Source organism: Muntiacus reevesi, chromosome 1 (assembly GCF_963930625.1).
Source record: "Muntiacus reevesi chromosome 1, mMunRee1.1, whole genome shotgun sequence".
NCBI classification, from domain to species: Eukaryota; Metazoa; Chordata; class Mammalia; order Artiodactyla; family Cervidae; genus Muntiacus; species Muntiacus reevesi.
In genome coordinates this window covers 79,324,436-79,343,196 of record NC_089249.1, presented here as the reverse complement: position 1 = coordinate 79,343,196, position 18,761 = coordinate 79,324,436, and the positions used below count along the sequence as shown (strand labels likewise).

The following is an 18,761-nucleotide window of genomic DNA, read 5'->3' as shown; positions in this document are numbered from 1 at the left end:
ATCCCACAAAGATAAGTCTAACAAGTTTCTCCTAATGAAAATTATTGTACTTTAAAGGGGCAAACAAAACCATACAATTAATTCTACCTCAATGGGGCTTCAGAGATTAATAGGCTCATGCCTACTATTTGCAAATGTGAGCTGAATGAACTGCAATTTGACCTCCACTAAACTGGAAGCAAATTGTATTTCTAGGTTCTGCCAAAGATCACAGAGCAGTGGTTCTGTACTGCACATCTCCAAACTACCCTAAGGCACACCAGACAGCCAAGCTCCTTCCAAGCTATCTAATGCTTCCTACAGCCAATCATTTCCAGCAACTATCTCGACACTTTCCAAGGATGGACTCTCTCTACCTCAGTTTCCTAAAGAAACTTAAACATATACAAACCAAACTGCAAAACAAATTCCTCAAACAGGGGTAAAACCCCTAAGGGAAGACAAAATGGCTATAGAGTATGTTAGATGTGACAGAGTGAAGCTATCTTCTAATGTACCATTTTATTGGATCATCTTAGACACTTCCATATAATTCTAGAGATAACAATCTCTGGAATTCATCACTTGATGGAATAGAAAAGGTTGTGGACGAGGGCTCAAGAAGAGTATGCATCAATGTGAATGTCTAAGCTCTATTAACTATTTCTTTTTTTTCTTTAAATATTTATTTTTATTCATTTGTCTGCACCAGGTCTTAGTTGTGGCATATGGGATCTAGTTACCTGACCAGGGGTTTAATCCAAGCCCCCTGCATTGGGGGCGTAGTTTCTAAGCCGCTGGACCACTACAGTAGTCTCCTCTATTAACCATTTCTCATTAAAAGGAGATTTAGAAAACAGGAAACCAAGAAAGACCACCTGATCTCTGCATAGGACAAAGAACACAGCATAGCTTATACTACAATATATCTAGCAATATTATCAATCACAGGTTAGAAATTAACATGACACAACTATAGAAGACACTGGCAGATTGCTAGTGAGTTGACCAAAATGTTCATTTAGGTTTTTCCAGGTACTGTCACAAATATCATTAAAAGCTGTTACAGAGTCCCAAGCCTGCAAAGAAAGCAGCTGAGATCCAAAGAAACCGTAATTCACTTTTATCAACTTTCTGCTGAGTCAAGACTTACTTCTCCAAATGAAAGATGCAAAAATCACATATATGACACAATCAGAATCTGTCTTGGGTTTCCCTGGTGGCTTGGTGGTAAAGAATCCACTTGCCAATGCAGGAGACACAGGTTTGATCTCTGGTCCAGGAAGATCTCACATGCATAAGCCCGTGTGCCGCAACTATTATTAAGCCTGTGCTCTAGAGCGTGGGAACCACAACTACTGAACCTGTGTGATACAACTACTTAAACTCGTGTGTCCTTGAGCCTGTGCTCCGCAACAAGAAAAGCCACTGTAATGAGAAACCTGTACTCATTGGGTCGTACTTAAATTGATCTACATTGAAAACAAAGACACATTAACCCTTTCACCTAAATCTTGATTTATTTTTCTGATACAGCATGCATTTGCTTATTTTTGCTTTTCTCCTTACTCCATTAACTTATAAAGACTATGGAGTGAGGGATCTGTCTACTTTGTTCACTGCTATTATCCTCAGTTTTGAGAGAACTTCCTGGAATGTAAAAGACAAAACAAAAACACTCAATGATTATCTGTAAAATGAATAACTGGACCCTTCATTTGCATGCTGTTTTGGTAGGGAGAAAGGGAGTAGATGAGACTGAGCAAATGCTATACAGTTCTAACTTAAGCAGAACTGATTCATTTCTACTATTTCAGGATTATTCAGCCTTCTTACTAGTTGGAAGACTTCTGATGATTATTCTCTGTATAAACATCTTCCCATTTCTAGAGCAAGAAGCCTCAAACCCTGTACAATATCCCACCCACCCTCATTCTAGGTAGTCAGCTCAGTTTTGGCTTTGCATTTTTCATTTTCATTCACCTCCTTGGGTCATATTAAAGAAAGTTATGGATCAGATACACATATATGGGTAATCAACACCAGGGCACCAAGAGCTCCTAAAATGATTTTTGTGACTATGATTTTAGAATGGGAAAATATCAACACAAGACATCTTCAATAAAGAAGAACTTTAAGACCCGTACAGGCTTTCCTTGTGGTTCAGCTGGTAAAGAATCTGCCTACCATGCAGGAGATCTGGGTTCGATCCCTGGGTTGGGAAGTTCCTCTGGAGAAGGGAAAGGCTACCCACTCCAGTATTCTGACCTGGAGAATTCCATAGACTGTATAGTCCATGGGGTCACAGAGACTCTGACATCACTGAGTGACTTCCACTTTCACTTTATGACCCTTACAGCAAGAAAGAACAGCTTCTCAGCTGGCTTCCTGCTGTTTCAATTTATCTTCTATTAAATCTGATAAGCCTTCTTGAATATAATACCTTCCACTATTACTTACTACCTGGCCCCCTCTACTCTGCCCACCTAACCAAGTTCTCTGCCCCAATCTTCCAAAAGACAGCCTCCTTTTACATACGCATATACTACTCTCCTAGTCTTTCCACTGACACACTTCTAAGTATAAATTCCTGTTCTTTATCTGATAAAACATATTCCTGAGTTAATTAATCCTATCCAAGTACTTATTCTTCCAATGTCTTGATACTGTTGCTCACTGCCCATCAAAATTGATTCCCCCTCTTCCTTCCACAGCAATGGAAATACTGGCTACCCTAGATGTTCGGCTCACTCATTTCCTAGCTTCTGTTGGTGATTGTTAGGCTAAATTCCTGCCAATGGAATACAGAGAAAGTGACATGTGCTACCTTCAGCCTAAGAACTATGAAAAGTAGGCAAACTCATGCTTTTTCCCATTCTTATTGGCTGCCACACAGTTTCAAGCCTGCAGACAAGGACAATACCCTAGAAATTGATCCTCCTGCTAGTGGTAGCAATATTTCTTGGGAATTTGTTGGATATACAAACTCTCGAGCCCCATTCCATATCCATGAATCAGAAATTCTGATGATAGGGACTAGAAGCTTTCTTTTATGTTTTAACAAGTCTTCCAGGTAACTCTGATGCACACTACAGTATGAGAATCACTGTTCTAGAGATCAGCAGGTAAATCAGAATAAAATTACCTGAGTTCCTGAATTACCATATGAAACAGCAGAGTATCAGGACACAATCACTTTGGACAATTACAAAGTGTTTTACAAAGTATAATTACAAAATTACAATTTGTTTCAAATTGTAACAAATACTTTCTATTATATTTTCTTTGAGCTCTTGCATTTTTATCTTTGTTGCAACTGTTAGGCATATTCTCCCAGTTTTTAAAACTTTTTGGTCTCAGGACCCCTTTAAGAGGACACTCCTAGGGACTTTCCCGGTAGTCCAGTCGCTATGACTTCCTGCTCCCAATGCAGGGGGCCTGGGTTTGATCCCTGGTCAGGGAACTAGATCCCACATGCCATAAATAAAAGAGCCTGCATGTCACAACTAAAGGTCCCACATGTCACAATGAAGATTCAAGATCCTGCATGCCACAACTAAGGCCTGGTACAGCCAAATAAGTTAATAAATATATATATATATAAAAGAGGACACTCCTAAAAATTAAAACTCCAATTAAAAAAAAAAAAAAAAAAAACTCCAAGGAGAGTTTGCTTGTCGGCTATAATATCAATAGTTACCATATTAGAAATTAAAACAATTTTTAAAGTATCAATCTATTAAAAAATAAGCCAACATTCCACATTAATATAAATAATATATCCTTTATTACAAAATAACTGTTTCTCCCAAAAAAGAACAATTTAGTGATACTAGTGGCATTATTATACAATTTTGCAAATCTTGTTAATGTCTGGCTTAAAAGACAGCTGGATTCCCATAGCTGTTGCTGCATTCAATCTGCTGTGATACGTTATTTTAGCTGAAGTATATGGAGAAAAAAATCTGGTCTTAAACAGAAACATAGTTAGAAAAGGAAGGGTGTTTTTTTTTTAGTTTAAAGTCTTTAATGAATTCATTATTTAAAAAACTTTTTTAGCTCTGAAATTATTTTAAACTTAGAGAAAAGTTGCAACAATAGTTTGGAGAAGTCCTATACACTCTTCATTCTGTTCTCCCTGATGTTCATTAACTTTAAAAAAAAATTATTTTAAAAATTGAAATATTTTTAAATTAGTTAAATTGTAATTAAAGTAAAACTGCAGTGCCAACATCTTTTATAACCATAGTATAACATTCTGAAACCAGGAAATGAAGTGTTGATACAATACTATTAATTACTCTACAGACCTTACACAAATTTCATCAGTTTTCCTACTCACAGCCTTTTCAGATCCAAGATACAATCCACAATCCCACACAGTACTTAGCTGTCATGTCTCTTTGGTCTCCTCCAACCTGTGACAGTTCACTAGTCTTTTTTTTCTTAAATAATGTTTATTTGTCTGCATCAGGGTCCTAATTGCAGCACATGGGATCTTTGTTGCATCATGTGGGATCTTTCACTGTGGTCTATGGACTCTATTGTGGCACACAGGCTCTCTAGCTGAGGCATGAGGACTTAGTTGCTCCAAACCACGTGGGATCTTAATTTCCTGGCCAGGGATCAAACCCACGTCCCCCTGCATTACAAGGTGGATTCTTAACCACTGGACCAGGGAGTCCTTTATTAGTCTTTCTTGACTTTCAAATTTTTGAAGAGTACTTGGGCTTCCTTGGTGGCTCAGAGTTTAAAGCGTCTGCCTGCAACGTGGGAGACCTGGGTTCGATCCCTGGGTCGAGAAGATCCCCTGGAGAAATGGCAACCCACTCCAGTATTCTTGCCTGGAGAATCCCATGAACAGAGGAGCCTGGCGGGCTACAGTCCACAGGGTCTCAAAGAGTCTGACACAACTGAGCAACTTCAGTTTCACTTTCAGCCAGTTTTTTTGTAAAATGTCTTTCACTTTGGATTTGTGTGATGTTTTTACATTACACTGAGGCTATGCATTTTTGGCAATGTCACAAAAGTGATGGTGTACCCTTTTCAGTATATCAGGAAATACGTGGTGTTGATATACTGAACTATGGGTGTTGTTAACTTTAGTCACTTGACTGAGGTGGTGTCTGGCAGGTCTCTCCACTGAAAAGTATTATGGGAGATACCAGGGGGTTACATTAAACTCCATTTTGCATCAAATTTCCACCCACTAATTTTAATATCTATAGATAATACTTGCCTGCAACAATTATTAATGTAGTATTTGCGAGATGTTTCCAAAATTCTTATATGTTAATCTGAATTTTTACTGTAATAAATAGCTGTCCCCATTTCCCCATTTATTCAAGTATTTATTTACCACAACATGGACTTGTGCACATTTATCTTACTCCATGGTTTATAATCCATTTCTCTCTTTATTTTATTCTTCAAATTGTCCCCATATTTGGTCACTGGCAGTTCCTTCATGTTGGCTCCCCATTTTTTTTTTTAAAGCATTCCATTACTTTCTGGTACCACATGATGTTTCAGACTCATGTGAATTTTTTCTCTTCTTTAGTCATTTCTCCAAGGAGCTCTGGTTCCTTTTATTTCAGACTGGCATCTAGAAACCAAGAACGGATGTCAAATGTGCTCACTGCTATGGTGAACAAGGAAATATACACATGCACACATAAACACACATCTGTATCTTTTTCTATATTTATCTGTATATATATGCATAATTATGTATATGCATATATACATATGATCAAAACCCATATGAGTTCATACTGATGTGTGTGTGTGTTAGTCGGTCAGTCGTGTCTGACTCTTTGGGACCCCATGGACTGTAGCCAACCAGGCTCCTCTGTCCAGGGAATTCTCCAGGCAAAAAAACTGGAGTGGTTGCCATTCCCTTCTCCAGGGGATCTTTCCAACCCAGGGGTCGAACCCAGATCTCCTGCATGGCAGATTCTTTACTGTCTGAGCCACTTCATATTGATGAGGGGTACTCTAATACTTTTTTAATTGGTCAGAATTGTGGATATCTTCATTTTTTATATAGTCAAAGCTCAATACACATGGGCAAAGGACTTGAATAGAGATTTATCTAAAAGATACACTAATGGTCAAAAAGCACATGAAAAGATGCTCAACATCATTAGTCATTAGAGACATGAAAACCAAGACCACAATAGGATACCAGTTCATACCTACTAGAATGACTACTGGAGAAGCAAACAGTCACTCGCTCCAGCACTCCTGCCTGAAGAATTCCACGGACAGAGGAGCCTGGCCAGCTACAGTCCATGGGGTTGCAAAGAGTCGGACATGACTGAGCAACTAACATTACATTACATTTGGGTGACTGTAATCAGAAAGTTGAAAATAAGTGTTGGTGAGAATGTGGAGAAAGTGTAATCCTAGTATACTGCTGGCAGGAATATGAAGTGGGACATCTGTTTTGGAAACTGGTTTAGTAGTTCCTCAAAAAGTTAGGATTATCAAAAACAGAATTACATTTGTCCCAGGAATTCCATTCACAGGTAAAGAACTCAAAGAACTGAAAACAGGTATTCGAACAAAAACTTGTACAAAATGTTCACAACAGCATTATTCACAATAGCTAAAAAGGTGGAAATAATCCCAATTGTGAACTGACAAATGGATAAGCAAAATGTGATATATTTCCAGAGGATATTATTCAGGCATAAAAAGGAATAAAGTACTGATACATGCTACAACATGGATGAATCTCAAAAACATTATGCTAATGCTAATGGGAAGCAAATGCTTAATGGGCACAAGTTTCCTTTTGGAATGATGAAAATGTTCTGGAATTTGACTTGGGTAGTGGTTGCAAAACATTGTGAATGCACTAAACACCACCAAATTACACAACTTAAAATAGTTAATTCAGTTAAGTGAATTTTACTTCAATTAAAAAAAAATCAACTAGTTTCTAAAGGTTAGCTACAAAGTGAAATCTGAAATTCTATCAATAAACTTTTCATACTGTTATTTTAAAATCCACTGTCTTATATTCTGACTGGATCTTTTACCCAGGCAAGGTATTTTTACATCATGCATTGATCATTTGAAAAATTCTGGTCCACTAGAGGTCATTCTGGTCATCTAGAGGTAAATTTCAAATGCCAATACAGTTCATTATTTTATATATACATATATATATTTCTTAATCACATTTGTTGATACCACAACCACTCTCATCAGAAAAGTATTTAAGTCCTGGAAGCTGTCAAACTCATGGTTTAATTTTTACCTGAATTTTATCAAGAGGCACAAATATAGTCAGGTGCTTTTCTTGAAAAATTTCAAGAATATGTCTGCCAAAAACCTAAATCTAAAGATCATAGTTGACAGATTATTCTTTTCTTTTTTAAAACTTTTTTAGGCCATGCCATGTGGCATGAGGAATCTTAATTCCCCAAGCAGAGATTGAACCCGTGCCTCCTGCATTGGGAGACACTTTCACCACTGGAATACCGGGGAAGTCCTGAATCAATTAACAAGTAAAAACAATGTTCTATGAAGAAAACAGCTAGATAGCTTGCAACCTGATTGCACTATTCCTTGAGGTAACCACTGTACATCAATATGTAGCAAAAGTGTTTTACAAGGATTTCTCACTTTATCACACAAAATATTTGAAACCCATGTTCTGAAAAGTCATGATTAAATAAAATTTATTTTTATTGCTTCAAGAACATTGCTATCAAGAACATTCTTAAGTGAAACTAGATTTTTTTTTAATCTGCAAACTTAAACCGCATGGCAATGAAGAATGACTACCAGAGTACAGCTTAGTTTAGTGCCACTGTGTTGATTCATCATACTAAGGCATCAGAGCAGTTTTACTCACCACTGCTTCTGGATCATCAGTGCAAATGTCAACAAAGGGAAAAAGGCAAAATAATGCCTCTGTATTACTGTGAAATAGCTTTCATCACGAGACTCCCTTTAAGGATCTCAGGGATCTCCAGGAGTCTGTAGACCACACTTTGAAAACTACTGGTCTACTCTAACTAACCCATTACTTCAACAGGTAACCTATCAGTTCATACTATTTTTCAGGTTTAATGCAAACTCCTTGGCAGCAAATCTCTCTTCTTTCTTTGTACTTCCCTTATTACCCATTACTATGAGATGCCCTGACAGACCATGAAAGTACTGTTATTGCTTAACCAGCTCCAAATGGTACTTTCCTTCACCTAACTCATATCAGCTATGTCAACGGACCTCTTCCCACTATTCTCCACACTACAAAATCTTATTCCTAAAAACCTAAGATGATTAATTCTTCTAGCCTATTTTAATAACTTCCCTTTTGATTTCCAGAACTTGCTTTCTGGCTCACTTTTCTAGGGGAAAAAACCCAACAGACTCTTGATACAGAAGTCTGCAAACCTTTTCCGTAAAGGGCCAGATAATAAATATTTTAGACTCTGTGGGCTAACTTCTCAACTCTGCTGCTGTAAGCAAAAGTGTGTAACTGTGTTCTAATAAAACCTGATTTACAAAAACAGGCAGTAGCTGTAGTTTCTGACTGACTCCTGACCTAGGCTCTTCCAACATATAGGTTAATCAACCCAGTGTAACACAAAAGATGCCAAAAGTTTAAAAAAGAGATAGTTACTGACTGGCTAAAGAAACTAACAGGAACACTGAAAACAGTATACCCAAACCCAATAGAAAGAAATATTAGTAATAGCTGCTAACATTCACTGAGCTCTTATTATTTACTAAGCACTGTGCTAAGTGCTTTACAATGCATTACCTCATTTAAATCCATTAAAGGAGGGCTTTAATAATTTAAGTAATTCTCCTTTTACACAAGAGAAAACAAAAACAGGTAAGTAACTTTCCAAGGTCTTAGTCTGTAAATAGCTAAGCCTTAGTCTGTAAATAGCTAAGACCTGTGTTTGAGGTCTCTCTTACTGCAAGGCCCATGTTTCTAGTCATCAAACTATGCTATCTTTCCAAACTGTTAAGACAGTAATTCTAAATAAAAGCCGACACACCGTTATTGTTTATCCGTTGAGTCTAGTACACAAACCTTGACTCACATCCTTGAATGAAGAGCCTACATGACCTAGTCTTAGATGATACAGTTATGTCTAACAACACACACCAAGGACCATAAAGACTCCTATGTGTAAATGTGACAGATGAGGATGTCCTGCCTAAAAACCTAATGAACAGGAGGTAAGCAGCCCTCTCCCACTATCCTCTTATAATAAATCAGTCCAAATATACTATTTTATACTAATATATGTTATAAAAATACATTATAAAGAATTATAGTATATCAGTTTAAGTTATGATATATACCAAAGAGAGGCTGACAGACATTAAAAACGTTAGAATGAAGGAGATAAGAGGTGGTCAATGGGCATACTTTACACACTCTTCAAAACTACTCTTCAGTCACTCCTAAACAGTAACCAGGGCCTATGGGAATTAAGAAAAAAAATCTGTCCATTAATAGAATCTGTTAACTTATGCCTCACTGATTCTATAACTATCTAACTATAACATTATCACTACTAATCTGCTTCCCAGTACAAAGAAAAGTTAGAAGTTAAAGACTGCAAAAGATCTTCTATGAAACCTATCAGTCTAATAAGCAAGCATCACATAGAATTAAAACAATATTATATTTACACACCTGTAAAATGGCTGGTTCCCATGGAGAGGATTACCAAATAATAGTGTAAGAGGATAATATCTACTCAAAAATGCAATTATTACTTCTAAGAACTAGGGAATCACACAACTCTGAATGAATCTTTACCTAGCCTCTACGTTTGAGCTAAGCTGGTCTCTGTTGCTGTTTTGTCTTCTAATATTCAACTGACAGCAGGGGTGGGGGGAATCTCTCTTAATTCAAAATAGACATTTGGAAGAGTAGACCTCAACTACTTGTGGTGGGGAAATAACAGGGCAGACTAGGGAATAAGCAGGCCAGCCACTCTGCTCAACCAACAACCCTTAAAGTACAACTTCATAGGCACCTCCTAACACTTGCACCAAAACTTAGGTATCAAAGAGAAAAATATGCACAGTATACTAAAATATTGTTGCTTGTGAAAATTTGGCAAGAACACAAATTCATGGGCTATAATACAAAGAATCAAAAAGACTCCAAACTGTCTGGTGGTCCAGAGGTTAAGAATCCACCTGCCAAAGCAGGGGACATGGATTCGATCCCTGGTCCAGGAAGATTTCACGTGCCACAGTGCAACTAAACCCGCAGGCTGCCACTAACGAAGCCGCACAGTCTAGAGCCTGAACTCCATAAGAAGATAAGTCACTGAAATGAGAAGCCCACAAACTGCAACTAGAAAATAGCCCCCACTTGCTGTAACTAGAGAAAGTCCATGCGCAGCAACAATGACGCAGCACAGCCAAAAATAAATAAAATTAATTTTAAAAAGAATCAAAAAGACTGAATTAAGCAATTTCCTCTAGACTGCAACAAGACAAACCTTATTATAGGATGTTGTGTCCAACTCTTTGCGACCCTAAGGACTTTTGCGACCCTAGGCTTTTCTGTACATGGGATTTTCCAGGTAAGAATACTGGATACTGGAAGAGGGTTGCCATGCCCTCCTCCAGGAGATCTTCACCACTCAAGGATTGAATCCATGTCTCCTGCATGGCAGGAGGATTCTTTATCCACTGACCTACCTGAGGAGCCCCTATTACAGGATAAACTAGTTCAAAAGTTCTCTCACTCCAAACTCTCCTTATCCACTTATTGCATATCAGCACTATCATTCCAAATAGTCAGGCAGAACCAAAAATAAACTGACATAAAATGACTGGCTGGACCAGGTCTTGACTGTAGCATGCGGGATCTAATTCCCTGACCAGTGATAGAACCCAGGCCCCCTGCATTGCTAGTGTGGAGCCTTAGCCACTGGACCCCCAGGGAGGGAAGTTCCAGTATGACATTCTTTTATTCACTAATATACTTTATTTCACATTTCCATTCAACACAAGAGCTGTTCATATATATGTAACATATCTAAGAAGCACATAAAGAGAAATTAAGAAAAAAGGAACCATGGTAAATTGGTGGTAAATTGAAATATAATTTCTAAATGAGCTCTTAATGACCAATGAAAGATACAATCATGCCAACTGAATTCCAAAACTGTAACACTTGCAATATCTGGAAGCTTAGATCTTTCCTTTTTTTCCCCTTTCAAGTGCTATTTGACCTTCTCTTTGAACAACTCTAACTGCAACAGATGGCAGGGGGAGACTACTGCATTTTTATAATATACAAAATAAGACAACAACAAGAAATAAAGAAAAAATGGGGGGGGGGGGAGTGATTCAAAGGAACAGCTAATATATAATTTGCTCTGTGACAAGGCCTTTTGCTTCTCCTTAAGAGCACTTCCCCCCCCCCACCCCATACTCTTGGCAATCCTGAATGATTTGAAACAGTTTGGAAAAAAAGTATCTAACAAATTACAGCTGTTAAATTCAGGAGGCATTTTTCTTCCAGTCACCCCTCTTCCTCAAACACACACACCTCTGCACTGGGACAAGAAGAAGAGTCAGAACAAACTGCTTCAAGTCCCAAAAGAGTTACAGTTCACTAGGAGCATGGTCACTACCACCTGGACAGAGAAGCTCTCACTGTGCCACAACAAAAGTATTCTTTTTTTAAAATAAGGATGGCTGGGAAAAAGTGTGTATTTATATCAAAAGGGTATTTTTCTTGTTCTAAGCCTTCCCCTTTTCCTGGTCCATCAGCCCAAATAAGCAGAGATGACGCAGACTTCCTTATATAATAGTCTGTGATTTCCTAGACTGCAGGCCTTTCCCTTTGTGTTCTGTATACACTTACACACACGAGCGCGCGCACATTCTCATTGCTTTGCAGCCCCTGGCATGATGCCAGCACTCAGTCAGCTGGTCGACTCCATTCACAGAGCAGGGTTGGAGCTGACATGGAAAAGGGGGGGGTGGGTAGTGAGGGTAAGGGGGAGCTAGAACCATCACTGCTATAGACAAAAGAAATTTTAAAAAAGAAAAAGAAGACCTTAACATAACATTCCTCTCACAGCTTCAGCTCGAAGAAAACTAGAATCCAGAAACCATTACCAAAAGCAAAAAGATGAAGCAGAAGGGCTGAGAATCAAAATTGAAAGGGGCTTTGTATGAGAACAATTATTCCCCAACAAATTTTTTAAAGCAACGGTATTTATTATTTCAATTCCATCAGAAACCTCAGCATATCACCTTCTACATGTAGTGAGGAAAAGGTTGTGAAGAATTCAGTTTCTGCTTTTAGAAAAAGAAAGAAGGGGGCTGGGGCAAGACAGTTAAATGTACTTACAGGTATACATTTTTCTGCTCCCTCCTCTAGCTGCCAGGGAAGCTGGAGACAAGAAAGGGGGGGAAACAGAAAAAGGAGGAAAAAAAGGAATAAGAGACGGGTTTAGGTTTTTTGTTTTGTTTTGGGGGGAGGGGGCAGAGGTTCCCTTTCTCTCTTCTATCGTAAGAGAAGCTCTTTCTATAGCACAGGGGCGGCCCCATACGTGCCAGCCCCCTTGAGAGACCTGCACAAACCCGGTTTCCAAGCGGGCACTGCCCTGCCAATCACATGGCGTACTGTTATATTAAACAAAAGAAACAGGGGGATGCTTACTTTTACCCATGATGCCTAGCGGGGGCAGGAGCGGGGGGAGAAAAACCAGTTGTAGCCGGTTTGTAACCTCAGGACATGGATTATCTCTTAATTTTTAAAAGTCATTTGTGGTACAAAAGTCAGTCAGTCTCCCCACCCTAACTATCACCCCCATTATTCTGGACTAGTGCCAAACTTTGCCTTCATTCATGAGAGCTAGTTTCCTCTCAAATCATGATGCTTTAACTGTTTAGTTTCCAAAGCCAACATCCAAGACAGGAAATCAATGCATCAATACCAAAACATATCCCAAATTACAAAAAACAAATATTGCCAATGAAGCTACTTTTCTTTATCCCTTACAGCTAGTGCTAGGGAAAAGACACTGATAAGACTGTAGATGTATTCACTAAAGATTTTCTTCCTGAAGTTGTCTCACAGGTATTTACCCCTATCAATTAACACCACTCAGGATAGCTGAATTCACATTTAACAAAAATCATATAGCAAGGTTTCACAGTGAAGTAGTCCTAACAGTATACACAAACTCTATAAAAAATGGCTTAAGTCCTTGTATTGTATATTTTACAGCAGTTTCTCCTAATATTTCTTTCCCTGTTTTAGAACAAATGTCCCCCATCACTTTATAAGGAGTTTATTTCCCAAAAGTACTGATTAGGGGTCAGAAAGTGGCAGGGAAGAAATCCAAGCAAACCAAGGAAGAGCTAAGGCAGTGATAATTGTTTTGGAGATCTATTGGCTGGAGGATATTTACTCTAGGATCTTTGAGGAAATAAATTCTTTATAAACAGTTAACAAGGAATAATGGAAGCAGGGGAGAGATCTTACTTTTCAAATTGTATCTATCTCTCACCCAAGTATGTCACCCAAACACCTGCCTCATTTGGGTCTCTGAAACTCAAATCATAACTGTGCTTACTCCATCAGAATCTCTCACAAAACCTTTGTTTTGTCCAAATATTAGAGCTTCTAGAGTCTACAGAATATAGAGAAAAATAATCGACACTCTACCCAAAGATATTAATTTGTAAATAAAAGTATTCCTGAACAACCTAATATTACCTTCAATGTTCAGAAAAGGAATACTGAGCTAAACGTGAAATAGGTAATATTGATCACTGGTATAAGGCATTCAATAGTCTACAAACTATAAAGGAAAACCCTACATCTAAATCAAGCTAAGCTTCGAGTGGTTGATGCTGTACCATCTCAGTCACAGTAAGTTGTACTTAATAGGAGTCCATCAGAGGTCTCCAGATCTAGACACTATCATTTTAGGAGATAAAGGAAAATATGATGTCTGTGATAAATGGGGCAACAAATATAATCAGTTTTCCTCTTACTCAACGCATTTCCACCAGAGACCAACTATGAATTGCAAACTGAAGTTCACTAGCTCCATGTTTAATCAGGGTAGGAAAGACTATCTTTAACAATCCCTCAGAGAGCATGCCCATTTAAGCCCACACACATTTGATTGCATTTAAACACTGGTCAATTTTTATCAGTCTTTAAGATAATATAAAAGGCTTAAGATACAGTTACGCTGTCAGGAATGATTACCATTGCTGCTGTGCTGTGCTGAGTCCTGTCTGGCTGGCTCTTTGTGACTCCATTAGCAAAGAATTAACTCTCCAACATTATACAGGCTAAGATAGTATACTATGTTTACTACAATGACTGCCTTTATATTAAACTGATTAGTAGTGCAGACATACCAGAGATGCTCAAACCAAGAGGTATTTTTCTTCAGGATCTTCAAAAGTTAAGAACTACATGGTAAAAAAAAAAAGAACCACATGGTAGCAACTTCCCTGGTGGTCCAGTGGCTAACACTCAGTTCAGTCGCTCAGTCATGTCCAACTCTGCAGCTACATGGACTGCAGCATGCCAGGCTTCCCTGTCCATCACCAACTCCTGGAGCTTACTCAAACTCATGTCCATCGAGTCGGTGATGCCATCCAACCATCTCATCCTCTGTCATCCCCTTCTCCTCCCACCTTCAATCTTTCCTCATGAACCCCATGAACAGTATGAAAAGGCTAACATTTTGTGCTCCCAACTGGGGGGGGGGGGGTCTCACACGCCACAATTAAAAGTGTGCATGCCACAATTAAAGATCCTTCACGCTGCAACGAAGACTGGAGACTCCACATCCCACAACTAAGATTTAAAACTACATATCCAAATAAATAAATATATATATATTAAAAAAACTATATGGTAGCTAGTGACCCTGCTCTTTTCAACTAACTCATCATCATCCAAAACCAAAAGTATTTAATTGTATGAGCTGAAAATTGTAAACTTAGCAATACTCCTTGGCAAATGTTATTCAAGTTGCGATGCTCTGAAGAATAAAAAATTCTTTAAGAAAAGATTTAACATTCACTAAGCATTTATTTATCTTCACTGAGCATTTACTACACTAAATATTTAGTTAATCCACACAATAAACCAGTAGAGTGAGATCCTTTTCCCGTTTTATAGATATGGAAACTAATTTGGTAAAATTAATAAATTTGAATGAAGTCACTCATTCAGCTAACTCATTCAGTAGATGCTGGCTCCAATGCCCACACTTGGTCCACTATAGCATGATGACTTGCCTATTTCTTGGCCAAAACTCAAGAGCCCAGCTCACTGTGCTTGTTGTGCCAATCTCCATTCTAAATCTCCATTTATTTAATCCATTCCCTTCACTAAAGGAGGTATCAGTCAAATTCAACTGAAGTAACAAAACTCTTTTACAAGCACATATAATTTCTACTCCTAGAAGATTTCATTCAAGACTCGAGAAAGGCTAATAAGCATATACAATCTAAATATGTGAAAGAGATCTGATAGATAAATGTGTGGGAGGGTCAAATCATAAAGGGTAATCATTATGAGGAAAGAGGTGATTATCTTTCTGGACTCAGGAAACAGGATTCAAATTAATAATAACTAAAAGTCTTCTTGAAGGTACTCCTAAAAGACAAAAATGCACTTCATAGAACCAATATCAGAACTGGTTCTCAGCAATATCAGAAACAAATCTACAAAAACCACACAGTTACCCCATCTTTGCACTTCACAAATTTTATAATTTGCTAAAATTTTGGTGCCAGTTTTTAATATGTCTTTGAGCTCAGAGAACAAGTGGATTAAAATAGGAACCATTGCTAAAGTTAAAAAATAAAATTAAAACAAAAAAAAATTTTGACCTATATCTAAGATTATTTTATATAAAATTCACAAGTTATTTATTGGTATCAAAAACAGAAAGCCACGCTGAAGTACCCGGCTATTAGTCCTCCCCTGCAAACTCTGTACAGTGCCATCTCCAGCAAGTCTATTCTATTTGGAAAAACCAGTTCATGACATTTCAAAATCACCATTACAACAACAAACAGACCGAAGAACAGCAGAATCCTATGCATATGATCAATAAGCTCCCATTTTTTAAATTAAGTGTAGAAAAGTTCAACTAATCAAAAGTTAGTTCTGAGGAGATGGGAGTTCTCCACATATTTAGAAATAATACAGCATGCAATCAACAGTACTACAAAGAAAACAATTTTGCTATCCCAAGTTTGATGTACAAATTAGAAATTAATTCCAAAATAATGTTCTGAGTCTCTAAGAACAGATGATTTGCGCTCAGTAGTTAAAACAGAATAATACCTATTTTAATGGGGAAAAAAATCAGTCTTCAATATTTGGGAGTTATAAATTAGTGACTGATTGATACTGAAGCTATCTACCACTAATTGGGAGAATGTATGTATTAAAAATTTGATTAAAGTCAAATAAAAACTAAGTACACTGCCTTATAAAGTAGAATACGGACTGGGTCTGATATGGGAACAAAAGGAAATTAAGAACAAGGCTTCCCATTCTGAGACAGTATTTAAATTAAGGAGTATTGTCCCCGTCCTCAACCCCCTGGCAAAGTAATATTCCTCAGTGTGTTCACTCCTGGACTTATAGGAAAATAAAATTATTGTAGAGGGAATTCCCTGGTGGGTTAGGCCTCAGCACTTTCACTGCCAGGGCCTGAGTTTAATTCCTGGTCAGGGAACTAAGATCCCACAAGCCATGGTGCAGCCAAAAAAAAAAAATTTGAGAGACTTTTTTTTTTTTTAAGAAGAAAGGCCAAAAGCCTTCTATTGTTCAAGTATCAAAAATAATTTAAAAATTACTGCTATACCCTACTCTCAATGACTTAATCACCATATGCATGCTTATCACTCAGTTGTGTCTGACTTTTTACGACCCCATGGACGCCCACCAGGCGTCTCCGTCCATGGAATTTTTCAGGCAAGAATACTGGAGTGGGTTGCCATTTCCTCCTTCAGGGGATCTTCCCAACCCAGGAATCGAACTTGTGTCTCCTGAGATACCTCCAATGCAGGCAAATTCTTTACCGCTGAGCCTAACCCTTTTAAATCACCATATAAAAGAAGTAAATTGTATCAACTATTTCACCTCTCCTAAGACATAAAATGTTCCTAAGCCAGTCTTTTCTACCTACCTTCCCAAAGGCACTAAGAAATTTCACTCTCTATCCAGAGGAAAAAGAAACAGGAAAATTCCCTAGAGCATTAAGTATTTAACGCTTACAAAAGAATATTTTGGAACCTTCTCTTTCAAAAGACAAAGCAGGGATCCACAAAGTAACTACAGTCTCGAATCCCTAACTTATTCTAATCCTTGTATCAGCAGCAAGCTAGTGATTCCTAGTGACCATACCTAAGAACATCTCACTTCTTAATACTTGACTGCTATTTTCATTCTCTCCTATTTGTTCCTTCCCTGTATCGTTGTTGGGGCACCAAGTTCTTTTCAGACATATCACCAATGTTCATACATATAAAAATTCAACTCAAGGGACTTCTTTCGTGGTCTAATGGTTAAAATTCCACTGCAGGGGGCATGGGTTTGATCCCTGGTCAGGGAAGTAAGATTCAGCATGTTGCGTGGCGTGGCCAAAAAATAAAATAAAAAACAAACCAAAATTCAGCCCAAACATCCTAATGTGCTAACACCTGTCATCAGCTAAGTGCCCCTGAGGAAGTAGAGGAAAGTTGCCTTTTAGTAGTCAAATCAACATTTTGTTATAGATTTTCTAAGTACTTGGATTCTTTTTCATTTGGCTTTTTCCTGTTACTAGATATCCATCCACTAGTGTCTCTCCCTCTCTAGCTTTCAATGGGTAAATCTCCTAGTCTATGAACAACTTTGCTTAGAGTTTCAGATATTTTAACTCTACATTAAGTTTCTCATCTTCCACTTCTGTTGCAAAGACTGCTCTTAACTTTATCACTAAGTCACAAACAATGCCCATATATATGTATGTGTATGTAGGGCTTCCCTGGTGCCTCAGATGGGCCTGCAATGCGGGAGACCTGGGTTTGATCCCTGGGTTGGGAAGATCCCCTGAAGGGAAGAGCTACCCACTCCAGTATTCTGACCTGGAGAACTCCATGGACTGTATAGTCCATGGGGTCACAAAGAATTGGACACGACTGAGCGACTTTCACTGACTCACTCACATATGTATATGTACATGTACACAACACGCACACCGAGCTACATTCTGTATGCTCATGTTCTAGTCAATCACTGACTTTAAAGAGCCTCCAACCAGGAACAATCTAAGGTAAAATAAATTATTGCAGCTACACAATGACTTCCATAAACTTTCAAAATCTATCCTACACTTCAATAATCACCACACTGAATTCCTATGCTCAACAGACTATACTAGAAAACTAGATCTAACTATCCACTTAATTATCAGAGATGGAGAAATCACTTTGAAATCTAGTCTACTGTCCTGGTTGGGCAAGTTCAGAATTCACTTCAATCTGTGACAATCTTGGTACACTTATGAGGCATCAAGATACTAGAATTTCAGAACAACCATCTTGTTTTACACTAACCAGAAAAATGGAAGCCAATATAAATGGAAAGATCTTGAAAGAAAAAAGTGGTAAATGTGTGACTGTCAAATTTAAAATAAACTTTCCTTTTATTAAAATTTATGTTATATGTGTTATGTGTTAGTCACTCAGTCATGTCTAACTTTTTGTGACCCCCACGGACTGCCGCCCTCCAGGCTTCT

At 38.0% G+C, this 18,761-nt stretch overlaps 1 protein-coding gene across 3 annotated transcripts in view; it reads right to left on the bottom strand.

Moving 5' to 3' along the window:
- GATAD2B (GATA zinc finger domain containing 2B) overlaps positions 1 to 18,761 on the bottom strand; it is a 78,614-nt gene that overhangs the window by 37,850 nt on the left and 22,003 nt on the right. The window contains exon 2 of one of the 3 annotated variants that reach the window (XM_065903800.1): positions 12,341 to 12,382. The exons of the other annotated variants lie outside the window; for them this stretch is intronic. The gene's annotated coding sequence lies outside the window, so the exon portion shown is untranslated. The remainder of the gene's footprint in view (positions 1 to 12,340; positions 12,383 to 18,761) is intronic. 3 annotated transcript variants of the gene reach the window in all.